Genomic DNA, 13,666 nt, shown 5'->3' with positions numbered 1-13,666 from the left:
AGCTTTTGTAGCTTGTTCCTGCCCTGAAAGAATGCTAAAGTATTTATAACCTCTTGGCTTTCAGGTCCCTAATCAAGTTCAGAATATGCCTTCCTCCTGACACTCTTGTGTACAACTTTCATTGTTTAGCCCAGTGCTTGCATTTAGACTTGGACCTCGTATTTAAATACATACAGACTCAAAGCTTAAGCTACTAGGTCTGGGAGTATGACTTGGTTGACAGAGTCTTATCCTAGCAAGCAGCAGCACCAGAACCAGGCATGGCAGGGCACACTTGTACTCCCAACACAGAAGATCAGTCACAAAGGAAGTCTGAGGCCAGCCTGGGTAATAATCCTCAACATCATAAACAGAAGTGACTCATACGCCTTCAACAAGGCTGTCTCAGCAGCCTCAAGAGTCATGTGTCTTCTTAGGAAATCCATCCCATCCCAGTCCTGAGTGTGAGCAGGGGTGTTGGCACACATATTATCAATGGGTTCACTTCTCCAGGACATATGATTAACCCTGCTTAATGCTTTGGAAATGATTGCCCTTTTATTATTAAGGGAAATAATTTCCTTTGTCCATGATTATTTAATTACTTGCATATTTTTTCCAATTTCACCCAAAAAAATGTAATCTTTGCCTCTTCTCAAACAAAACCCCTGTACATTTTATATGTATAATTCATTTTTAAAACTTCAAGATTTTATTCCCATAGCAGAGTTAATCCATCCTCACTTAAAATATGCATTACAGTCATGGGTCTCAGAAGACACTGTGGCGTGTTCCCATGTTGAAATATATATATAGGGTATTCATCAGATCCAGCCTACATTGGCTAGGAAAGAAAAAAAATCAGGGATTTCACATCCACTTTGGTATTTTTTTCCTTTGAATTATGAAAATCTTTATCAGGAAAAAAAGTATCTTATTACATGACTTTGAACATAATTTAGGTCAGAGAAGTGGGGGAAGGAGCCAGTACATAAGAGTTGCTTTCTAAATCCAACCACAATCTAATTTAGTCCTCTCCTCAGCTCTCTGGGTCTCTGAAGAACCATTAACCTCACTTTGCTGATGAAGGGACAGTCTGAGAGAAGGCTTCCAACAGGGCTGCGTCTGGATGCCAACAGCACCACAGTTACAGGCAGCAGCTCTCCCCATTCGGCACCCCACCCTGCTTCTCACACATAAGGGGGAAAAAGACAAGCAAAAGTTGGGTAGTAGGCCTGTCTCTCTTCTACAGTTCTATAGACGGCTCGTTACTCTTCACAGTGTAACAGCTTTGTCACAAACATGGTGGCGAGGACGTCAGGAATGCCACAGGAAGTCTGATGATGTCCATTGGCTAGATCTGGGTAGGGGTTCGATGTTTACTGCACGTATGGTACTTGGCTGGTGCCATAGTTTGAGCAGGACCCCTGGGCCCAGATCTGCCCATCATAATGTTCTTCCTGTAACCCTGTGGATCCTTCTATTTCCCCATTCTCCCACGCTTCTCTCACCTAGAGTCCCAATAGGATGTCCTCTCCTCTGTCCCACTTTCCTGGTAAATGAAGACTTTCATGGGACATATCCCTTGGGCTAGTGTCCAGATATAAGTGAGTACATACCATTTGAGTCTTTCTGCTTCTGGGTTAACTCACTCATTATGAACATTTCTATTTCAATCCCTTTGTCCACAAATTTCAGAAATTCCTAGTTTTTAATAGTTGAGTAGTATTCCATAGTGTAAATGTACCACAATTTCTTTATCCATTCTTCTACTGAGGGACACAATTGAGTGGAGAGTGGGGTCTGACTTTAACATGAACTCTGGTGCCCCATATTTGACCATATCCACTGGATGGGGAGGCCTGGTGGCACTCAGAGGAAGGATAGCAGGCTACCAAGAAGAGACTTGATACCCTATGAGCATATACAGAGGGAGGATGTCCCCCTCAGTCACAGTCATAGGGGAGGGGAGTAAGAAGAAAATGGGAGGGAGGAAGGAATGGGAAGATACAAGAGATGGGATAACAATTGAGATGTAATATGAATAAATTAATAAAATATATTTTTTAAAATTTTAAAAAAAGAAAAAGAAAGGCAGAAACCTAACAGTTTCATAGGCCAACACTGGGCTCTGACATAATGAGATCATTATGCTAAACGTAGATGTATATATGATGTTTAAAAAAGAATAGTTGGGGTTGAGGATTTAGCTCAGTGCTAGAGCGCTTGCCTAGCAAGTGCAAGGCCCTGGGCTTGGTCCTCAAATCTGGAAAAAAATAAATAAATAAGAAATAAAAAATAAAAAAGAATAGCAAAGTTCCAAAATAAGAAATGACAACATGGATACAGAAGATAGAAGTTGGCAAGATAGTGTGAAATGGCAGTGTACTGATGACATTTTAGCTATGTCATTTAGTTATGTCAATCTTGACATATCTTGGTAGACTCTCTACATCTGTCCTCCATCCAGCCTGAGACTCTGCTCTGCATCAGACAAAAAATCCTGAGATTCACACAGGAGCCACCTTCCTCCCCCAGCTCTGCTCCAATAAAAACATTCTTCTTTCTCTGTTTTTAAACCATGTACATATTTTTTCTCATTTTAATGACCAGTTTACCAATGCACTAACATGTATATGGCAATAACTTGCCAAGACAGATTACAAAAGAGATGAACATATTAAGCCTTAGCTCTTGACCACATTGTTCACTAGAGTCAAAAGTTCAGCAAATAAGTGGTCTGTCTCATGTCTTGGAGAAAAATGTCTGCCAACTGTATTGCCCTGTAATCAGGTCTCTCTCCCCAGAGCCCCGGCATCCTGCCCAGGTCTACAGCACCCCTGTCAGATCATCCACCCGGAACCATTGAGCTCTTCCACTGCACTGTAGTGTGGGAGCAAAAATAGCCTATTCCTCATTGAACACTACAACAGTACCACTTAGAAACAAGAAGCAGTGTTTAGTCATGTTTGAAGGCACAGATAAGAAACCCAGACACTTAAATGTCTCACATGAAGTCATTAAGAGAGCTAATGACCCATTGGCATTCCACAGTAGGAACAGTGATCATGAATGTAACTGCAAACCAATCCTAAGACATCAAGTTATAAGTATACCAGCACAGCCTATGTCACAGTCAAGTTTCAAAAGTCCTGTGTTCAAATTTTAAAACAAATCCTATTTAGAATGATTGTTTCTTAACCATAATACTGTGCTAAGCTACTCCATTTATCAGTCAGTGTGTGTGTGTGTGTGTGTGTTACATTATACACATATAAAATTAGATGACAGATAGATAGATAGATAGATAGATAGATAGATAGATAGATAGATAGATAGATAGATGGCAGAGAGAGATAGAAAATAGATAGATAGATAGATAGATAGATAGATAGATAGATAGATAGACAGACAGACAGATGAATGGATAGATGGTTGGCTGGTTTGAGAAAGGGCCTCACTCTGTAACCCAGGTTGACCTAAAATTCACTTAAAGTCAGTCTGGCCTTGAACTACTGGAAATCTTCCTGTTTCAGTCTTAAGTTGATTACAGACATGGGCCACCATAATAAGAAGTATATTTCAAAACCTATTTCATGAAACTAATTATCTAGCCAACAGAAACTGAGTTAAATTGCCACATACAGTTAGCAGAGTTGTTGTTTCAGTGATTAAAAGCCTTGTAGTCTGACTGCAGTGTGTAGCTCCATATAGCTCACCAGCACTCACACTCCCTACCCCTTCATTAAGCGTCTACTCCATGTTCTCCATCCACTCCAAATGCAGTTTGCATCTGGTGACAGGGTCTCCCCCACTCATGGCCATTGCATCTCTGTGAGTGGAGGAGTTCATAAATTGGGAAATCATATATGCCTATACATAACCAAGTAGCCACACTGGGTAAGTTTCAAGGGACAAATCAAAAACGCAGTTCCTCACTGTACTTTCTGGAGAAGCATCCCCTGAAAATATGTATGGATCAAGAATTTCAAGTGAGGCAATTCAGACTCAGAAAGATAAATACTGCGTGTTATCCAAATCTTCAAGGATGAGTATATGACTTGAAGTAGCTGTAGACACAAGGAAAGTAAAAAGGCACCATGCAGGGTGCCTGGAGAGCAAGATAGTAAGACACGGGTAACAAGAAGATGGAAATGAAAAACTGGAAGGAGACTGGGGAGGGCAACGGGAGGTCAACACAGAGGAGAGCTAGAAAGAAGGAAAAAAATAACAGTAGGGATATTTGATAAAGCCTCAAAGAATCATAATAATTTATAGTTAGCTAAAATTATATATAATGCATATAACTGTATGTATATACACATATGTATATGTTAAATAAAATTATAACACTTGGGCTGACAATGCTCTCCACAAGAACACAAACTCTAACAAAAACCCCAGTACCCGACATGAGACCCCCTCCTTTCCAGTTATTGGTTGAAGTATTCCAGGTGACTCCCAAAACAACATAAGCTATTGTTATTGTCCCCAGTTACCTCTTAGAGGTCAAAAGCAAACAAACCCCTGCTGCTGAAGACATCACATATTTCAAACACAGGACTCAGAAGACTCATGTTCCAGCTAACCTGGAAGCCATGTCTGTAGTCTAGCTTTCATAGAACCAGAAAAGTCTATGCAAGTTGTCAAGGGAGGAAAGCCATCAGTAGTCCTCCCAAGCAATGATGCCTATAAAGCACAAAAATGACAAGTATGTCAAGATATCTCTAAAGGTACAATAGTGGCACTCATATCTTGGTGGTAACCAACAGCTGTCTAACTGGATTTAATCTTCAACGTGAGAGGAATCATGCCTGCTACTGAAAGCCTAGCCAACTACCAAGGGCTGGTCAAGTCCTGGATCTTAGAAGAGGACCTCCCATTGCTGCTATCCCATATCATCACAGGTCTCAGTTGCATTCTAAAAAGCATAATTTTAGCTTTCAGCTTAGTATTTTTAAATTAATTTATTCATATTACATTTCAATGGTTATCCCTTCCCTTGTATCCTCCCATTCCTCCCTCCCTCCCATTTTCCCCTTACTCCCCTCCCCTATGACTATGAATGAGGGGAACCTCCTCCCCCTGTATATGCTCATAGGGTATCAAGTCTCTTCTTGGTAGCCTGCTATCCTTCCTCTGAGTGCCCCCAGGTCTCCCCATCCAGGAGACATGGTCAAATATGGGACACCCAGAGTTCGTGTGAAAGTCAGACCCCATTCTCCACTCAACCGCGGAGAATGTCCTGTCCATTGGCTAGATCTGGGTAGGGGTTTGAAGTTTACTGCACGTATTGTCCTTGGCTGGTGCTATAGTTTAAGCAGGACCCCTGGGCCCAAATCTGCCTATCATAATGTTCTACTTGTAGGTTTCTAGGACCCTCTGGATCCCATGAAAGTCCTCACTTACCAGGAAACTGGGACAGAGGGGAGGATATCCTATTGGGACTCTAAAATGCATTCTTAAACCTACAGAGATGCCTACCTCTCACCCCTCATTAAATAAGCTCCTCTTTGCAGCAGAGATCATTACAACTGATCTTGGAATATGTGGCCCAAAGGATGAATGCACATTACAATTCCTGTACCTAAGGCTCAGAAAAATCACAGGAAGGGGGTTCAGAAATGTTGTAAAAGCCAGAGGACTGTGGAGTCCTGTGAGATCATGTCTCTTGGAAGCAAACAGGGATGGTACATCCATGACACCGCAAATAGACATGCTAACGTAGGAAGGGGAAATATTACAGGGGACCCCATCTCTAGACAAACTCTAGTGACTTCTGAGAGAGGGAGAACCACTTTTCTTCTAGGAGTGAGCTCTTTAATTGGTTATCCAATATAAAATGGTCAGCTCTGAAATCATACACACACACACACCACTAAACAAATTTAATAGGATACATATATATCCTAATATACATATATATATATATTCCATTATACATAAAGCAAAAGAGCTCATCAACGTGAGAAGGAATGGGGAAGGTATAGAGGAAGTCAGAGGGAGGGGCATGGGAGTAGCTAGAGAGAAGGGAAGGGGATGTGATGTAACTATATTTTAATTTTAAAAATTTAAGTCATCCTGCTTTTGTTTGTGTCTCAGAGTTCACTTAGAGCTCCCAGACCCCTTGCTTACAGCTCTTGTAGTTTAGTGGTATAGAAATCATTGATGACACAAAATATAGTAAATATGAAATGTTGTCAATGAGGCTCATGGACTCCCTTTGAAGGAGACACTGGTCCCAAGCCCAAGCAATGGCTGGATACCCATTGCTGCCTTCAGTTGGTGACGTGCCTCCTCTAACTAGGGAACATGTGAGGTAATGCTGGGCATAGCATGACCAAGCCACCATCAGTCAAGAAGCACCTCCCCCTGCCTTACCCCGAAAGCTCTGAGGCCTCTCCTTGACAATGTCACAGTAATTATAGCTTCATTTTCAAATGTTCACCAAGTGACATTTTTAAAAATTACTTCAGATGGCATCTCAAACCCCCTCTACTGTTTATTTCCTGACGAGAATAGATTTATTTGTCTCCCTAATCACAGAGCAGAGCTGTGTCTCGGACTGATGTAATTATCAGATGGCATAAGAGGCAGAATTCTCTTCTGAATTTCTTTCATCTTAAAATGAAGCCTTATTTCATAACAGTGGGAAAATCAAGACTTCTTCTTAAATGATGAAGACAGATTAATAACTTGAATGATCCATTTTCATTTCATAAAAAAATAAGTAAATGGAATTTATATTCTAAGTCATTATTTTAAATACTAATTGAGATATGAACTGGGTTTTTTTTTTTAATTTAATTAATGAGATAACATGGATGGCACTTTGAGGGCAGGCTCAGGCACAAAGGGGCCTGAAGAACTATACAGAGCATGTGTTTGGGTAACATTATAAGTTTTATGTCTGACCTATATTTTATGAGAGATGCTATCACTTTTATTCAACATAAAATAAGTATACTTCTAGATAGAAAAGAGCAATTATTTTTACATTTTAACTCTTAAATGCTATAATTTCTGTAACAAAAAAAAAATCTGTTTTTCTTGCTCACAGTCATTCCACAAACCCCCACAATGATCCATTGTGTACTGTGGCTCAGTTGTGTGAATGAGTTTTGTATGAACACTTGTATAAAGAAGGGACTCTGAGTGTGGGACACAGGGAGAGCAAAGGAGCTGGGTATTTTACACTCTTTGCAACCATAGCCATTCTCATCCATCCTGAACTTAGAATTGCACTTTGAAAGACTTCTGTTCAGTATGATTTTCTATTTCCTATCTAGAAATATAGGCTTTCAACTGGCTAATTGTTTCATTAGCTGATGTGAATATGTAAATGCAATAACCCACGATCAAAGCAGACAAAGGCACAGGTGTGGAGCGCTGATACCAGTGAGCTGAGGCCATTTGTTTCTGTCCATAGGTTTGAACTAATTTGCCTAAATGGACTGGCCTGTTAAATACAGTGTGCAAGCCTCACAGCTCACAGCTCATAAACTGTGAATCCTTTCTATAAACCATGAATCTCCTTAAGGCTCATCAAGTCATTCAAACAAAGGGATGAACTCGTTCCGATTAAGAGCGGAAACTCCTTCAGCACTCCAGCGTTCAATCTGAACAACAGAACACTATTTTTCATCCTTGTACGTGAAAAGCATTTTCCACCGCAAAGTCACGCGCCTGGTTTGTTAATCCCTGTGTTCGCACAGAGCTTTTCTCTATGATGGCGCTGAATCTTGTTACGAATCAGTTGTGAAACCCTCCGAGTATTTCCCGTCTTGCTGCAGAATGTTAAAAAGAGGCTTCAGGGAAGTTGTCTTAAAGTAGCATGCGTAGTTTGCTGTATTTGTTGCATGGTGGAAAGAACGTGGGGAACTGAGGAGATTCGGCCCTGTCACCTTGATGTCTAAGATAGAAGCTTGACTCTTGCATCACTGTAGTCCATGCAGTGAACAGGGCAGATGTCACCTGATGCTATTATAAAAGCAGGCATCATATGGTAGCACGGTGAACAGAGCGACCAGGAGAACCTCTGAGCATGCTACTACCTAAACAGCACAGAGATCATCTATGTTAAGAAAATGAGGAAATGCCCCTTAAAAAACGCAAATGTGGCCTCAAGTCATTGCCATAATTTACTGCAAAGTACAGTCTGTCATCGTGCCTTCTTTGTCTCTCATATCGTGTCTACAGTATATATTAAGAGACACAAATTAATAAAAGCTAAATTGACATCCACCCCAGTGAACTTCTCAGTTCTTCTCTGTGTGTGTTGCCAAGGTGTATGTTCACGTGCATGTGTGTATGTCTGCATGTAGAGGCTGAATGCCAACATCAGCTGTCCTCCCTCAGGCACACTCCACTCCCGTTGCTTTTAGCAGGGTCTCTCCTCAGCCTGGAGTTAGCTGGGAAGTCTAGATTAGCTGCCGGGCTACAGGTTCACCACTGGAATTACAGACACAAATAACCAAGTTCAGCCTTTTTACGTGGGAGTCTGTGACTCGGATGCAGGTCCCCGTGCCTGTGAGGCAAATGTCTTACCGACTAAGCCAACCGGCCAGGCTCTGTGTTCAACCAATCATGTCTTCACACGCTGCTGTTTGTTTCAAATTCTAAAGCAAGAATTTCTTTTCCACAGACCTTTGTTTTCCTCCTGGTCCCTTGTCACTGTGCCGGACAGTGTACTAAATGATGGAAAGCAAACTTCAGACCCTGCTTATCCATGCTTAGTCAGCTCACACAATTCACCTGGAAGGGAGAACTCATTTGCATCCAAGGTGGGCGAGTCACCATGTATTATTGACCCTGTTCACTTTATTGGTCATTGAAGCTCAGGGAAGTGGGGGGGTGGGGGAGAGGGAGTCTGTTCTAGTTAGCAAGAGAGCAAGAGAGTTGGGGGAAAGCACCCCGGTTCAGCAGGGATCAGCTACAAGCACTTCCGTGAGTGAAGGTCATTACGCAACAGCACAGAAAACGAGTTGGGAGTAATTCAATAATCTGTAGGTAGGATTATTATAATAATAATAATAATAATAATAATAATAATAATAATAATAATAATAATAATATTTGCTGTGAATGTTAAGTAGGCACCCTCTATCGACTTACTTGGAAGCCAAATATGGAAACACAAAAGTAATAAACCTGGAGACGTAAAATGGGATTTGTTCCACAATATTATGTTTTTGCTGTAATATGTAAAATCAACAGACAATTTGAAATATCCTCCTCACCCCATGATCTGAATAATTCATGCATTTAAAGTTTTATGTTAGTTTCTGTGGATATCAGGACTCATATTTCAAACTATTTTATCTCTCAATGAAAATAAAACAGCATTGCTTAGAATTCTCCACTGTTCACACTGTTGTGAGCACACTGACCATTCTTCCCTCTGCCCACACCCTGCCACCTCCTCTGGACTCCTCCTGCCCTACAACCCAGGAGCTTTTTCTACCCATCCATTGACCACTGAGAAGCAGCTCGCCATCATGATTTTTAGGCAGTATGGTGAATCTGAGTCTCAAAACATATCTAAGCTGGTGAGATTTTTAAAAGAACAATTTTTTGTCATCATCTCCTATCACAATTCAAAGATATTTCTTTCTCAAATCTGCAGAGTTCTTTAAGAGGGAGGGCATAGCTGTTCCTACATAGAGCAAGCATTTGGTAAAACCATGGTGAATGGTCTTCTTTAGTGCTATGTTATAGGATACAGGGTGAGAATCAATCAAAGTCTTGAAAACATGATTCTTTCAAACCACAAACCACAGCACAGTTAAGATTGCATTCCTCTCTGTCATTGCATCAAAACACTGTCATGTGCACCTTGGTGACAGCTTGAGACCTGAGGATACCAGAAGCAGTCATTTCTGGTCTTGACTTTGGTTTCACCTTTTCTTAACCCAAAATTTTGGCTCATTTTGAGGCAAGACGTATTTTAACTACTAATGTACATCTCTTTCACTTTAAAAATGTATTTTTCACATGTGTATATGAGTTCTTATCATCTCTATATGATAATAGTCCACCACATTTGTACTACTTTGAATAAAATGTCCCCCATAGGCTCAGATATTTGAACACTTGGTTTCCAATTAGTGATGCTACTTGGGGAAGTTTAAGGGGTGTGACCATGTTGGAGAAAGTACATCACTGTGTGTAGGTCTAGGTGTTTCTGTCTCACCTCACTTCCTGCTCACTGTCTCTGCTTTGTGCTTGCTGTCAGAGAGGCAAGCTCCCAGCTTTCTGCACCTGTCACCATGTCTGCCACTGGCTTCCATGCTTCACGACATGATGGAAACTTCTCTCTGGAGCCATAAGTCCAAGCAAACTCTTTCTTTTATAAGTTGCCTCAGTCATGGTATTTTATTACAGTAACAGAAAAGTGACCAATACAATGTCCTCGATCACTCATTCATATCTATTGGAGTCTGAACCACAGCCTCATGTTTAACCATCTTCTGAATCACCATCATTCAGATCATAAACATTTGAGAATTTTACTTAATAGTTTCTGGACCTTTGGTAAAGGTCAAGTGAGAATCCTGCATTCATTTGTGTTTACAGTTATATGCAGACAACTCAAAAGGGGCTGAGAATCCTTACTTTGTTTTGATATGACATCTACCACCTGCTTAAATAGAAACTGCCCCAGAAATGAATATGATGAGATTGCTTTGTCATTTCCCCATAACAGCTTGAGGTGAGAGGGTGAAGGAACTAGGGGCAAGCAGTGTGTACTTCTGAATGCCCCTTCCATTCAGTTGTTAGTCTTTTGAGATTTCTTCCTGCCAACCTGGATTGCCACTGAGCATTTTACCTTCCAAGAGTAAGTGTGCTTAGGGACCAGTTTTAGGGATATGACATAGCTTCTTGGTCCAGGATGTAATAATGCCCTTCCACGCCCCAGTGTGAGAGAGGCTGCCATGAAGCTGTGCAGGAACCAAAGGGAGGCAGCATCTGTGAACTTTTGTCTTGCATTCTTGGTCAACAGCAAATGTTTGACCGATAAATGCTCTACTGATACATACTGTCAATGTTGTATATGTGCTAACACATCTGCAGCTTTGATTTGGCTCTCAGAATCTTTGCTTTTGGTTAAATATTGCTGTCATGTCACAGTAGTCCCTCTCACTAACCAAGGTTGCTGGTGAATAGATATGGAAGGTGATAAATGGGATGCAAGCTTTATGTGACTTCAGAAACTGTCCCAACTATGAGAATAAACAGTTTATAGAACCATTAAGCAAACCACTTGAAATAGAAAACAAAGTAGAGTTGAATTTTATTCCTTGGTTGTTGTCGATTTTTTAAAAATTTTGTCATATTCATTTTTTCTTTACTATTTGACATTAAGCTTTTTCTGAACATAATAAAGTGCTTTACTATATTATTGTTACTGTGCACCAGAGAGTATTTTATGGATGTTTCAAAAATCAGATTTTTATATCTTTGGGTCTATTTTATAACTATATAGATTTAATTTGAAAGTCATGAAGTGAGATTAAGGTGAAGCTGTAATTTATTCATTTACATATTTCTATTTTTTATATTTTGAAAGTTTTTATTCAGCTCAATAAATATTCAGTGAAGTTTTCCTGTGAAAAACTGTATGCTAGTTGCAAACATAAGCAAGATGGACTCTTGTGATGAATTCATGATAGGAAGTTGTGGCGCTGAAGTAGGTTGAGGATTTTCCACTATTTGTCCACACCTTTTCCACTGTGAGAAAGCTAAGAAGAACTGTCTAGAGTACATATTATAGTGGAGGATGGAAAGCCTTGGGGAGGATAGAGGGCCTTGGGGAGGTTGGGGAGCCTTGGGGAGGTCAGGAAGCCTTGGGGAAGATAGAGGACCTTAGGGAGGATGGGGAGTCTTGAGTAGGATAGAGAGTCTTGGAGAAAATGGAGAGTCTTGGGGAGGATAGAGAGTCTTGGGGTACATGGAGAGTCTTGGGGGGATATTTTGGGAAGATAGAGAGCCTTGATGTGGATGGAGAGCCTTAAGGAGAACAAAGATTCTTGGGAAGGATGAAGAGCCCTGGGGTGGATGGAGCGCCTTGGAGATGACGGGAAGCTTTGAGGTAGATGAAGAACCTTGAGAAGATGAAGAGCCTTGGAGTGGATGCCTTGGGGAGGACCAATAGCCTTGGGGATGATGGGAACCTTGTGTAAAAGTAACTTTTATTCTGGCTCAAATGCTGTCTTAGAGTCTTACTGCCTCCTTCTGCTGGACTAGGCCTAGTCCTAGAAGCTTCTAGACTATATAATCTAATCTAGGACTAGAATGTTTTCAGCTTCTGATACTCCTTACCTAATAAGCTTGCCCTTACTTGTTCTTTCTGAGCTCTGGGCTGGCTGGTGATTCAACTCAGCTGTTCTGGTTCAAACTCTTCTCCCAGCTGATTTATTTAATCTGGCTTCTTTTTCTTTCTTTTTTTTCTTTCTTTCTTTTTTGTTTGTTGTTGTTTTTGGTTTTTGGTTTTTTTTTTGAGACAGGGTTTCTCTGCGTAACCTTGGCTGTCCTGGAATTCTCTTTGTAGACCAGGTTGGCCTCGAACTCACAGAGATCCACTGGCCTCTGCCTCTGCCTCTGCTTCCTGAGTGATGGGACTAAAGGCATGCACCACCATCGTCTGACCTAATCTGGTTTCTTTTGGCCCAGAATTGCTCTGCTTGGCCTCAAACTAACTCAGCAATCTGCTCTAATCTTCTGGCTTCTCCTCATTTTCTGGCTCATTCCATCTTCACCTGAGTGTTCTGTCTGTCTGTCTGTCTGTCTGTCTGTCTGTGTCTCTGTCTCTGTCTCTGTCTCTGTCTCTGTCTCTCTCTCTCTCTCTCTCTCTCTCTCTCTCTCTCTCTCTCTCTCTCTCTCTCTCTCCCACCTATCTCTCTATTACTGTCCTGACAAAAAACACCTCCTCTTTGAAAAATTGCCTCTTAAGTAGATTCCCTATTCTCATGAGAGTTGAGTATATCCTATTCTGTCAAATCTTCTCTGATGTATCACCTTTTCTGCCACTCATTTAGACATCATTTTTAAACAAACTAACTTTGCCTTTCTTTGGAATTAAAGGCGTGTACCACCATGCCTGGACCTAAGCTTGTCTTTACCTGATACTTGCTCTATACCAAGCTGACCTTGAAATCATGTCTGTTTGCCTCTGTCTCCTGGATTAAAGGTGTGTTTGTATTCCAGCCAGATCACACAGGCCTAGGAGGTCTTTGGATGTGATCCCTTGCCAGAACAGTGATGTTCTGAATTGACATTCTTCTATAGTCTTGAAGTAATGGAAGGCCTTGAGGAGGATGGAGAGCCTTGGGGAGGATGGAGAGCCTTGAGGAGGTTGGAACTAGGCATTGTAACATCACTGTTTGCATATGCTTTTCATTGGACTCTGAACCAGTTCTCAAATAGAAAGTACAAGGGCTGACACCAATGAATTGGAGACCCAGGGGTCCAGGATTCAGCCCAGGGTAGAGGTAAGCATCATTGACCTTCTGGAATTCATGAGAATGGAGAAAGAATGTATATTTATAGATAATGAAGTTCATCATCAGCATCTAGCACTCTTTGAAGATGAACTGGTTGCAAGCTACACCGGAGTCAATCAGGAGGCACAACACAAGGGCATTTGAAGGATGCAAATACCTTTATCTTTAAACAACTTTACACCAAT

The sequence above is a fragment of the Acomys russatus genome, chromosome 27 (genome assembly GCF_903995435.1).
Source record: "Acomys russatus chromosome 27, mAcoRus1.1, whole genome shotgun sequence".
Taxonomy (NCBI): Eukaryota; Metazoa; Chordata; class Mammalia; order Rodentia; family Muridae; genus Acomys; species Acomys russatus.
Note: the sequence above shows the minus strand (reverse complement) of the source record.